Genomic DNA, 12,772 nt, shown 5'->3' with positions numbered 1-12,772 from the left:
GGACCAGTAAAGTTACTCGAAGTGGAAGGATCTTCTCTCCAGAAATCTCACCCCCCGCCCCTGAAACTCGAGGAAAGGGACCAGTGATCAACCCTTCTCAGTCAAAGACACCGATCGAAGTTACTACTGAAGATGTTGCCAAGCAGGAAATGGAGGAAATGCTGAAAATCATCCGTAAGAGTGATTTTGATGTGGTAGAACAGCTAGGGCATACTCCGTCTAAGATTTCGATGTTATCCTTGTTATTATCTTCTGAATCTCATGCCAAAGCGTTGATAAAATTCTTGAAGACTGCTCATGTACCTCAGGAGACCTCCGTCGATCAGTTCGAAAATTATGTTGCTCATCTGGCTGTTGACAATGGCCTAGGCTTTTCTGATGCTGACCTGACACCAGCAGGAAAGAATCACAATAAAGCTCTGCATATCTCCATTGAGTGTAAGGGGATCACCTTGTCTCATGTGTTGGTCGATAATGGCTCTTCTTTGAATGTGCTACCGAAAGCCGTGCTCGATAAACTTGACTGTAAAAGCATTGAATTGAAGCCTAGTGACATTGTGGTGCGTGCTTACGATGGTGCAAAGAGTGTTGTCCATGGTGAAGTGGTTCTCCCTATCAAGATAGGACCTCAAGTCTTCAACACTATCTTTCACGTAATGAACATTCGTCCTGCCTATTCCTGCTTGCTGGGACGCCCTTGGATTCATGGGGCAAGTGCTGTAGCCTCGTCTCTCCATCAAAAGCTGAAGTATCCAATAGAGGGTAAGACCGTCACTGTGTGTGGAGAAGAAGAATATATTGTCAGTAGTGTGCAGGCCTTCAAATACGTCGAGATGGATGGTGAATTCTTTGAGACTCCTTCTCAGTCATTTGAAGTGGTTCCTCCCCCCAGTCCTGTCCTTAAGCCAACTCCCCTTGTGCCCAAGGTTATTCGGGCTCCTCCTGCTATGATTTCTCTGAAAGATGCTCAAGCCGTGGTTGAAGATGGTGGTCGTACTGGCTAGGGTCAACTGATCGATGTACCGTACAAGTCTGATAAGTCTGGCCTGGGATTTAACTCTGAAAGGATGGTCAAAGATCAGATTAATGCTATAGAAGATGCCGATAGCGATTGTGACTTGGATAGCTGGATTTTCCCAACAATTGGTGACAGACTCAATAATTGGAAGGCTAAAGACACTATCCCGATTTCCTTTAGTCAGGAGTAATTGTTATTGTCTATTTTAGTGTTGCAAATTTTAATTTTTTACAATTGAACTTCTTAAAAGCATTGTGTCTATGCCCGGGGCACAATAGCTAATTTGTTAAGGGTTTTGTCATCTTCATAAGCATATTCACATTCAATAAATCAATGGACGTTTTGCATTCAAATATTGCGCTCTTTATCTTTCCCGTCATCTTTCAAACAAGCTATGTTTTCTTACACACACTCACGTAACGAATTGCAGATCCACACCCACTCTGGATCCTATTGATAATAGTTCTGCTACTGTTAATTATGACTTCGAAAATCCGATCTACCAAACCGAGGATGGAAGTGAGGAAGATTGTGAAGTACCTGAAGAGCTTGCCAGACTGGTATTGCGAGAAGAAAAGACTATACAGCCGCATGAAGAGTCAATCGAAATTGTAAATCTGGGTACTGAAGTGGACAAGAAAGAAGTCAAAATAGGAGCAGGCTTGGGAAACAGTGTCAAGGAAAGATTGATTCAGATGTTACATGACTATATTGAGATTTTTGCTTGGTCTTACGAAGACATGCCAGGACTGGATACTGATATAGTAGTGCATCGTTTGCCGATGAAGGAAGATTGTCATCCTGTTAAGTAGAAGGTTCGTCGTATGCGTCCTGAGATGTCCGAGAAAATCAAAGCCGAAGTTATGAAACAGTTCAATGCCGGTTTTCTAGCTGTTACTTCTTATCCCCAATGGGTTGCTAATGTGGTACCAGTGCCGAAGAAGGATGGTAAGGTGCGAATGTGCGTAGATTACAGAGATTTGAATAAAGCGAGTCCCAAAGATGACTTTCCACTTCCGCACATTGATGTTCTGGTAGATAACACCGCTCAACACAAGGTATTCTCCTTCATGGATGGATTCTCAGGTTATAACCAGATTAAGATGGCGCTTGAGGACATGGAGAAAACCACGTTTGTGACGCAATGGGGCACTTTCTGTTATAAAGTAATGCCATTCGGTTTAAAGAACGCAGGGGCAACATACCAGCGTGCTATGGTGGTTTTGTTCCATGACATGATCCATCATGAAATAGAAGTATATGTGGATGACATGATAGCCAGATCTCATACCGAAGAAGAACATCTCGATCATTTATACAAACTGTTTGAGAGGTTGAAGAAATACAAGTTGAGATTGAACCCGAACAAATGCACCTTTGGAGTAAGATCCGGTAAACTCTTGGGCTTTATTGTCAGTGGTAAAGGAATTGAGGTTGACCCGGCCAAGGTGAGAGCTATTCGAGAGATGCCAGTTCCCCGTACGGATAAAGAAGTCAGAGGTTTCTTGGGACGTTTGAACTACATTGCCCGATTTATTTCCCATTTGACTGCTACCTGCAAACCCATCTTCAAACTACTAAGGAAAAATCAAGAGATGATATGGAATGATGAATGTCAAGAAGCTTTCGACAAAATCAAGAAGTATCTCCAAGAACCTCCAATTCTGGTGCCACCAGTTGAAGGAAGACCTCTAATTATGTATGTGACCGTGTTAGAAAATTCAATGGGGTGTGTGTTGGGGCAACATGACAAGTCTGGTCGAAAAGAGCATGCCATATACTACCTTAGCAAAAAGTTTACCGACTATGAAACAAGATACTCACTGCTCGAGAGAACTTGCTGTGCTTTGGCCTGGGCTGCTCGCCGACTAAGACAGTATATGTTGAATCATACCACTTTGTTGATCTCTAAGATGGATCCTATCAAATACATATTTGAGAAACCTGCCCTCTCCGGAAGAATAGCAAGATGGCAGATGATTTTAACAGAGTATGATATCCAGTATACTACCCAGAAAGCAATCAAAGGAAGCGTGCTAGCCGATCATTTGGCTCATCAAGCAGTGGATGATTACCAATCTATGAATTTTGAGTTCCCAAATGAGGATGTCATGCTTGTTACTGATTATGAAGAACCTGGACCGGATGAAGGACCCGAACTGGGATCCCGATGGATTATGGTTTTTGATGGATCTTCTAATGCATTGGGCAATGGTGTTGGTGTTATAATCATTTCCCCCAAGGGTTGTCATACGCCTTTCACTGCTAGACTATGTTTTGATTGTACCAATAATATGGCTGAGTATGAAGCATGTATTTTGGGACTCATAGCCGCTATAGACCTAAGAATCACGCTTTTGGGTGTGTACGGAGACTCAGCACTAGTAATCAGTCAGATCAAAGGAGAATGGGACACTAAACATCCGAATCTCATCCCTTATCGAGAACGGGTGTTGACATTAATCCCATATTTTGAAGAGATTACATTCGAACATATTCCACGAGAAGAGAATCAGTTGGCAGACGCGTTGGCTACCATGTCATCTATGTTCAGAGTCAGATGGGACAATGAAGCTCCCATGATCACCATTAAACGATTAGATGAACCAGCATACTGTTATGAACTTAATGCTGATGAAGTAGAAGAGAAACCTTGGTTCCACGAAGTAAAGAGATATTTATAAACTCAGGAATACCCTGAAGGGGCATCCATCAATGACAGAAAGTTTCTGAGGAAGTTCTCCGCTAAATTCTTTTTGAGTAATGGAGTATTATACAAACGTAATCATGATTCAACTTTGCTTCGCTGTGTGGATAAAAGGGAAGCAGAAAAGATTATGGAAGACACACACGATGGTATTTTTGGGACTCATTCTAATGGACATACGATGGCCAAGAAGATTCTGAGATCAGGGTATTATTGGTCTACCATGGAAGCTGATTGCCACCATCACTCCAGGACCTGTCATAAGTGCCAAATCTATGCGGATAAAGTACATGTGCCTCCTGCTCCATTAAACGTGTTGACAGCCCCTTGGCCCTTTACAATGTGGGGCATTGATATGATCGGAGAGATTAAACCTACTACTTCTAATGGACATCGTTTCATCCTTGTTGCTATTGATTACTTTACAAAGTGGGTAGAGGCAGCCTCATTTGCTTCTGTCACCAAGAATGTGGTGGCACGATTCATCAAGAATAATCTCATTTGTCGATATGGCATCCCTGAAAGAGTTATCACGGACAATGGCACCAATTTGAACAACAAGATGATTACTGAACTCTGCACGCAGTTCAAAATAAAACACCATAACTCTTCCCCGTACCGGCCAAAGATGAACGGCACCGTGGAGGCTGCTAATAAGAATATTAAGAAGATTATACAAAAGATAACAGTGACGTACAAAGACTGGCATGAAATGTTACCATTTGCTCTTCATGGTTATCGCACTTCAGTACGAACTTCGACAGGGGCAACTCCTTTCTCTTTAGTCTACGGAATGGAAGCCGTCTTACCTGTGGAAGTTCAGATTCCCTCTCTAAGGATCATGAAAGAGGAAGGTTTAGACGAGGATGAATGGATTCAGACTCGACTCGATCAGATAAATTTGATTGATGAAAAGAGACTCGCGGCTGTTTGTCATGGGCAGATATATCAGAAGCGCATGACCCAAGCATTCAACAAAAAGGTCAAGAGACGGGTGTATCAAATCGGCGACTTGGTGATCAAGCGTATCATTCTACCACAAAGTGACCCCAGGGGCAAATGGACTCCCACATACGAAGGGCCATTTGTAGTTAAGAAGGTATTCTCTGGTGGAGCCATGATACTTGCTACGATGGATGGCGAAGACTTCCCACATCCCGTGAACGCAGACATAGTCAAAAAATACTACACATAAAAGAGACCCGCTAGGTCGACGTACCTAGGCAAAAGTAAGGGCATCCCAGCGAACCAAAAGGGTTCGGGCAAAAATTAGGGATAAACATATAAAAATGTACACCCGGCAAGTCGAAAACCTGAAAATGCGGCTTGGGCAAAAAGGGGTATCCTGGTGGACTGAAAACCTGAAAAAGCGGTCCAGGCAAAAATTAGGGATTAAAAGCGTATGACTATGTCCCGTTCTCAGACAGCTTCACCCAAGCCAAAGGGACTGAACAAGCCAATCACTTCTATCCGACAGCAGGAGATGAGATGCTTGAAGACATAATGACAGTAGCAGAATTAAAATCAATAGGACTCTTTTTTTCTTCATAGCTTTTTCTTTGTTGTCTCGACGATTTCCTCTAACTAGGATTTATGTCTCCTTGTACACAAATTGCCTGTTTATAGGCCCTCTTTCAAAATCAATATAATTTTATTTCCAAAAAGATGCTTTTGTTTTACTTTTTCTGTTTTGCTTGCGTAAACGTCCATTGATTTAATTTGAATTAATATATGCATTTGAATATGATCGATGTGTACCAAAAATGCATGCATAAAATAGAAATAGCGATTACTACAAGACTTCGGGATCGAGGAGAAGGTCTAACCATGCTTTCCAATGAATCCGTTGCTAATTCTATTCCCCAGCAAAGCCAGTTATTCCCCAGAAGCAATTGGCATTACTAAACAAATTGGTCATCTCTTCCACCCCCAGCCAGGCTTCTGTTAAATATTTCTACCATCAGACAGAAATCAAGTATCCCTAGATGAGAAAGGGTCATCAATACAAGTATCTCCAACCAAAAGATGGGGATTTATTTTCCCTAGGGGGTCGCCAGAAAAAACTTTTCAGACCATAATTCATTCATTACATCATTCCACAGCATACGCATGCATGCAATGTTCACATTTACTTTCGAAAGCATAAAACATCTCATGCATCGTGACATAGCATGAAGCTAACTTTATTTTTCAGGTTAATAATCCTCCGGATACAGTCAAAATAAAGATCCATTCAGACGGACATCTTTATCGATTTCAACTACATCTCTCAGATATAATCCATATGAACATTCATTCTGACAAGCACTCTGATATCCTCCCAATGGTGGCATCTTTAAGCCCACCCCAGATATTCATTGCAAATACAACAAATATTATCAGATACAGCCTAACGTACGGTTCATTCTGATTCAGCTCAACATATGACTCCTTCAACTCAGATGCGATCTAACGTATGATCCATTCTGACATTCTGCAACTCCAATACGGTCTAACGTACGACCCATTTGGATCTTCAAATCCTCAGATACTGCCTAGCGTACGGTACATTCCGAGGTGTAGTCTAGCGTACGACTACTTTCTTCTTCAGATACAGCCTAACGTACGGTTCATTCTGCAACTCCAATACGGTCTAGCGTACGACCCATTTGGATCTTCAAATCCTCAGATACTGCCTAGCGTACAGTACATTCCGAGGTGTAGTCTAGCGTACGACTACTTTCTTCTTCAGATACAGCCTAACGTACGATCCATTCTGACATTTTGCAACTCCAATACGGTCTAACGTACGACCCATTTGGATCTTCAAATCCTCAGATACTGCCTAGCGTACGGTACATTCCGAGGTGTAGTCTAGCGTACGACTACTTTCTTCTTCAGATACAGCCTAACGTACGGTTCATTCTGCAACTCCAATACGGTCTAACGTACGACCCATTTGGATCTTCAAACCCTCAGATACTGCCTAGCGTACGGTACATTCCGGGGTGTAGTCTAGCGTACGACTACTTTCTTCTTCAGATACAGCCTAACGTACGGCTCATTCTGCAACTCCAATACGATCTAACGTACGACCCATTTGGATCTTCAACTCAGATACGATCTAGCGTACGATCCATTCTGATTCTACCTCCAGATACAACCTAACGTACGGCTCATTCTGCAATTCCGATACGATCTAGCGTACGATCCATTCTGATCTTGCATCCCCAGCGAAGTCACCCGCCTAATGGATAACTCATTCTGCTACTCAGATACGATCTAGCATATGGTCCATTCTGATCCTTTATCCCCAACAGCGTATGATCCACTTTAATCTTTCATCATCAAACTTCCTGGATGGCATCTTTAAGCCCACCTCCATCAGGAATAACTTCTGACTAACAAGTGTAAATTTTTCGGGCATTCTAGTGTTCAATAATCTTCCACCTCCAGACCACGAATGGCGTACATACCATTCTAAATCTCTCGGTTCAAGAATATTGAACAGGGGCAGCTGTCATACCCCAAAATTTGCCCGTTAATATTATAAGGCATTTCTAAGGCACTCTAACTTATTTTTCAAGGCATTGATCTTAAAAGAACAAGGACCCAGCACACGGATGACAAAATCCAGAAAATGGCCTAAACTGGTTTGCTCGCTAGGCGAGCAATTCCTTCGCCTAGCGAACCCTTCGCTACGCCACTCGCCTAGCGAAGCTTGCGAATACCAGAAAATTACGGGCTTCATTCTGAGCCCATTAGGTCATAAAAAGAGTATTATAAATACCACAACTTCAGTCAGGAAAAGGGAGAACGAAAAGGGAACAAAACCGGAGATAGAAAGAAGGCACAACAAACCCTGGAGGCTAACCCAGAGAATTCAGAGCAACCCTAAAGGAAACCCTGAAGGAAACTCATCTGCACCAAGGTTATATCCGCCCAACCCAATCCGACTTGCCCATTCAAGGTTGCAATTCAATTGCAAACAGGTTTGCATTACTATTACCGTTTTATGTTCTTAATAGGCATGTGGCATTATGATTGAATTTATAAAAATATCTTAAGTTTCGCATGTGAATTTAAGTATGTGTGAATGTCTTGAACGTTTAACCATGAAATTTCTGTGATGGATGCCATAGGGTGTGGAACTTTCTGGAATTGTACTGCCATTAAAACCAGAACCCGCAGCCGCTCGCTAGCACATCGCTAAGCGAGCATGTAGTGAGCATTCGCTAAGCCTTCGCTAGGCGAGGCAGGAGCGAACGTGACAGTAGCTGTTTTTTTTCTGTTCTGATCTGTTTTATCCTAACCATGCGTTATTTTGCCTACTGCTATGTTTCTTTTGTGGTGCAACTCTCGATTGCACCCTGATTCGGTATTCTGACCTGTTTGCTGAATTTTGTAAGGGTTCACATATTCCCGGCAAAGGTAGCTGGCTAAGGTATTCCACTTTATTTATGGGATACCCTTGTGGAGATTCATCCTAATTACCTAATTGATTTTAATGTGGAGATTCATCCTAATTACCTAATTAGTTTTAATGTGGAGACTCATCCTAATTACCTGATTGATTACAATGTGGGGATTCACCCTAATTACCTAATTGATTGTAAAATATTGCCTTTGAATATGTGATCTTGGACCTCTCTTCGTTGCCTTACGATATTACGGTATTATGGTCATGTCCCGCGAACGTGGGGATACACTTAGCAAAGACCCTTCGGTTAAATCATCATGTCCCTATAAGATTAATCATAGTCCCTCGGATGTTGCCTTCGAATACATGATTTTGTCCCTCGATGACCCTTCGTTGTAGCCTACGGTTAAATGATGATCGTCCCTTCGAATGCTAAGGTATCCTTACAAATGTTGCCTTTAATGACCAATCGATGACCCTACGATGACCCTTTTACATCCAAGGGATAAAACTACTTACTCCTCAATAGTAAGGACAGTTTTACCCTCATAAGGATAGGAAATGCCCATAAAGACCTCGGGTAGGCATAACTCTTAATTGCTGGCTCACAACCTAAAACATTTTTCATACTCCACACTTTGCAATTACTAGAAAATCACCACTTGGTATACATTCGTACTAGAATCATTGCCAAGTTATATTTTTCTAAACCGCTTTCAAAATTAAACGAGATAAATACTTTGTATACATTTGTACAAGAATCATTACAAAGTTAAACTCTCTTTTCAAAACATTTTTAAAGCAATTCACAACCACTTTTTCCAGACAAACATAAGTGATCAAGCAATTAAGAGCCCATGGATAACCATGGATACAAAGGGTGCTAACACCTTCCCTTTGTATAATGTACCTCCCGAACCCAAAATTTAATTAAGGTCTTTCCTGTTCTTTTCCACCTTTCCTTATTGGATAAAAGAAAAGTCGGTGGCGACTCTTGCTATCCGCGACATTTGCTTTCCAAAGCAAAACACATAAAGTCAGTTCACCGTATGACAGATATCTATTTCAGGAACAAGGGCATCATTCACCAAAACACATGTGCAAAAAGTCCTCAACAAAATGTTGTTGCGGAAAGGAATCATATGCATATTCTGAATGTGGCTCATGCTTTTATGTTTTAATCTAATTTACCGAGGATTTTTCGGAACTATGCCATCAGTCATGCAGTTTATTTAACCGACGGATTAGCTTCTCCTATCATCAATTATAAGTCTCCTTATGAGCTTATTCATCAAACATCACTAGACTACACAAATCTCAAGGTCTTTGGTTGTCTAATTTTTTTTTCACTCTTGTATAAGGCCGCCAGAAATTTGATCCTTGTACCATAAAATGTATCTTTGTTGGGTTTAGGCAGGGAATCAAAGGATACATTATCATAAACCTCAACACAAGATACATTTTCATCTCTAGGAATGTTTAGCTTTATGAAGATTATTTTCCTTTCCTTATGCCATCTGCCACAACAAATCCTCAAGACACCAAAATTATTGACTATAACTTACCTTTTCTAAACATTCATATATATATTGGGATAGGTGTAGGTGGTGGTGGAGGTTTGGTTAGGTCAGAAGTTGTCGGAGAAGTGGATATATATATATATATATATATATATATATATATATATATATATATATATATATATATATATATATATATATATATATATATATATATATATATATATATATATATATATCAATCCACTTCTCCGACAACTTCTGACCTAACCAAACCTCCACCGCCACCTACACCTATCCCAATATCAACACAATCTGATTCACCAACTTCTCATACCCAACACAATAACCTACCTCTTCTTTAAAATGCTCAACACAACACTTCTCAACCTTAACCTCCTGAAACAACAAACATTTGTCCTATTATCTCAAGAATCTCAAACAAACTATTCAAAAACCTAAAAGGTTTGAAGACTTTGTTTGTAATAATATCACTACTTCTCAATAAACCAACATCTCCACACCAAATTACCATATTCAAAGCTACCTCAATAATTCCCATCTATCTACCTCTTATAACAACTACATCTCTAACATCACCTCCAAAGTTGAACCTACTTCGTACAAAACAAGCATCTCATGAAGGCTGTTTGGAACCAAACCATGCAAAACTGAGCTTCAAGCCTTACAAGAAAACAACACTTGGACCATGACTGTTCTTCCACCTAACAAGAAAGCTATAGGGTGTAAGCGGGTCTGTAAAATTAAGAAACACGTTGATGGTTCAATCGAGAGACACAAAACATGATTGGTGGCAAATGGATATACACAAACTAAAGGCATTGCTACATGGGTACTTTTTCTCTTGTTGCTAAAATGAAAACTATCAGATTACTATTTGTTAGTCTTTTGAGCTTCATCTCGTGTTCTTGCAATTTAGTAAATACAGTAGTCAAATCCTATAATAATCTACTCAGACATAACGTAGTAAATAAGTAAATAACATGTAACTGATGAAGAAATAATAAAATTCAGCAATTAAAAGGAACCTGGAAAGTGCAGAAAAATGAATACTTGCATAAAATAAATGCTCTAAAGGGGGACTTTTGTTTCAATACAATGCTAAAATTGAAATAATAATGCATAAAAGCAGCAATAGCAGCGGCAGAAAAAAAACTCTGAATTCTTCATGACACCCGAGGATACGTAGGAGTAAGACTCGCAATCTTCTCAAGCACCCTAATAAATTTTTTTGTGACCCTTTCTTTTTCCTTTTAAACTCTTAATAACTCGAAGAAATCCAATAAATGAAAGCTAACATTCTATTCACAAATCTAACTAGATGGTTTCCGTTGAGTATAACGGATGTGAGAGGTGTTAATACCTCCCTTACATAATCGACTTCCAAACCCGAATTTAGTTGCGAAGACCATATTCTATTTTCTTTTAAGGGTTTTAACGATATTTTCCCTTTCCTTTTTGGAATAAATAAAGTTTGGTGGCGACTATGTTATCATCTCGAGCGTACGAACGTGATTATTTTTCGCGCTGCGAAACTTAACACGTAGGTAATGCTGATTTTGTTGATTTATTCAACTAGACTCCTGATGCTACGAGTTCTTCGCATACAATCGATACCAAGGAAAAATTAATAATAAATATGTCTTAGCGTATACATTATAATATCGAAATTACGATATTGATGAAATTGGTCCTCGAAAATGGCGCCAAGAACTTGATAGGCCCGAGTGCACGACTTTATCAGTTTAATATAAAAGATTGTCGAATCCCACAGAGACCAATCGACAAGTATCGCTGTTTATTATTACTGTGTTTATCTAAGGTTATGTGTATGGTTTATTTTAGAGAATAGGTAAATAAAGTAGTAAATCGATTTAAACTAATCAAATAACTAGTAAGGGACCAAACGACGATTTCGATTCTATTCGTACAAAATGTAATTCTTATGGTGTTGACCTAAAATTCCCCACAGGTTCGATGATATTTCTCTTTCCTCAGTAGATATCCTCCTTCCCTAGTTAGGGTTGAGCTTTTCCAATTGATGATCTCTCTGTTCTCCAGCAGTTGTCTCCATATTTTATGGATTGTACCGATGATTCAATTTCTTTGTGACACCTTGGTATCCTTTGTGATCGTTTTGTCAGCATAATCATCATATATACATATACATATACGTTCATATAATTTCATAATTTCATATTTGCATATCTGATTAACTTGTTGGTTTGAGATTCTCATTCCCTGTACGATGGCACTTTATCCCCATACAAATTCCGGTGTCTGTCCTCCCTCAATTGTAGAGCGTCATCCCCTTAGGCAGAAAGACTTTAACCTTTCTCCTCTTCCCCACTGAGTTGTTTCCTCATGGATGATTATTATTTTAGTTTCCTCCTCATTTGTTCATCTGGATGGAATCACTCCCCTTGAGTTATGTCCTTATTGGGTTGAGTCTTGTTTGACTGTTTCTTTCTAGCTCCTACCTAGATAGATGCTTCGAGTCTCCTAAGAGTTTATTGCCCAGTAACTGGTAATATTCTTCTTAGTTTGCAGTTTGTTACTTCTTGCCCAATACCCGACAAAAGTATCCCTGTTTTTCTTCTCAGTAGAGTCCCCAGTGGATCTGATTCCCCATAAAGTATATCCTTGATATGTTCATCCTAACCGGTAACGAATATCTTTCTCTCCCCTGCCTGAGTTTATCCTTGATATGTTCATTTTAACCGGTGACGGATATTCTCATTTTTGGTATTCTACCCAGTAAATAGGTAGTTGTAATCCCTATTTTTGTTCCTCAGAGAGTTAATCCTTGATATGTTCATCCTAATCGATGACGGATTTCCTTCTCTTTGCGGTCTTCTACCCAGTAACTGGTAGTTGTAAATCATGTTTTTGCCCCTTCCGCAGAGTTGATCTTTGATATGTTCACTTTAACCAGTGACGGATTTTCTCTTTTGGTATTCTATCCAGTAACTGATAGATGTAATCCCTATTTTCTCCCCTCTCAAAGTCTATCCTTAATATGTTCATCTTAACTGATGATGGATTTTCTCTTTGATGGTCTTCTATCCAACATTCGATAGATGTAATTCCCACTTTTTGTTCAGTTG

This window comes from Lathyrus oleraceus, chromosome 7 (assembly GCF_024323335.1).
Source record: "Lathyrus oleraceus cultivar Zhongwan6 chromosome 7, CAAS_Psat_ZW6_1.0, whole genome shotgun sequence".
NCBI classification, from domain to species: domain Eukaryota; kingdom Viridiplantae; phylum Streptophyta; class Magnoliopsida; order Fabales; family Fabaceae; genus Lathyrus; species Lathyrus oleraceus.
The sequence above is the reverse complement of the archived record's forward strand: the minus strand, read 5'-3'. Positions refer to the sequence as shown.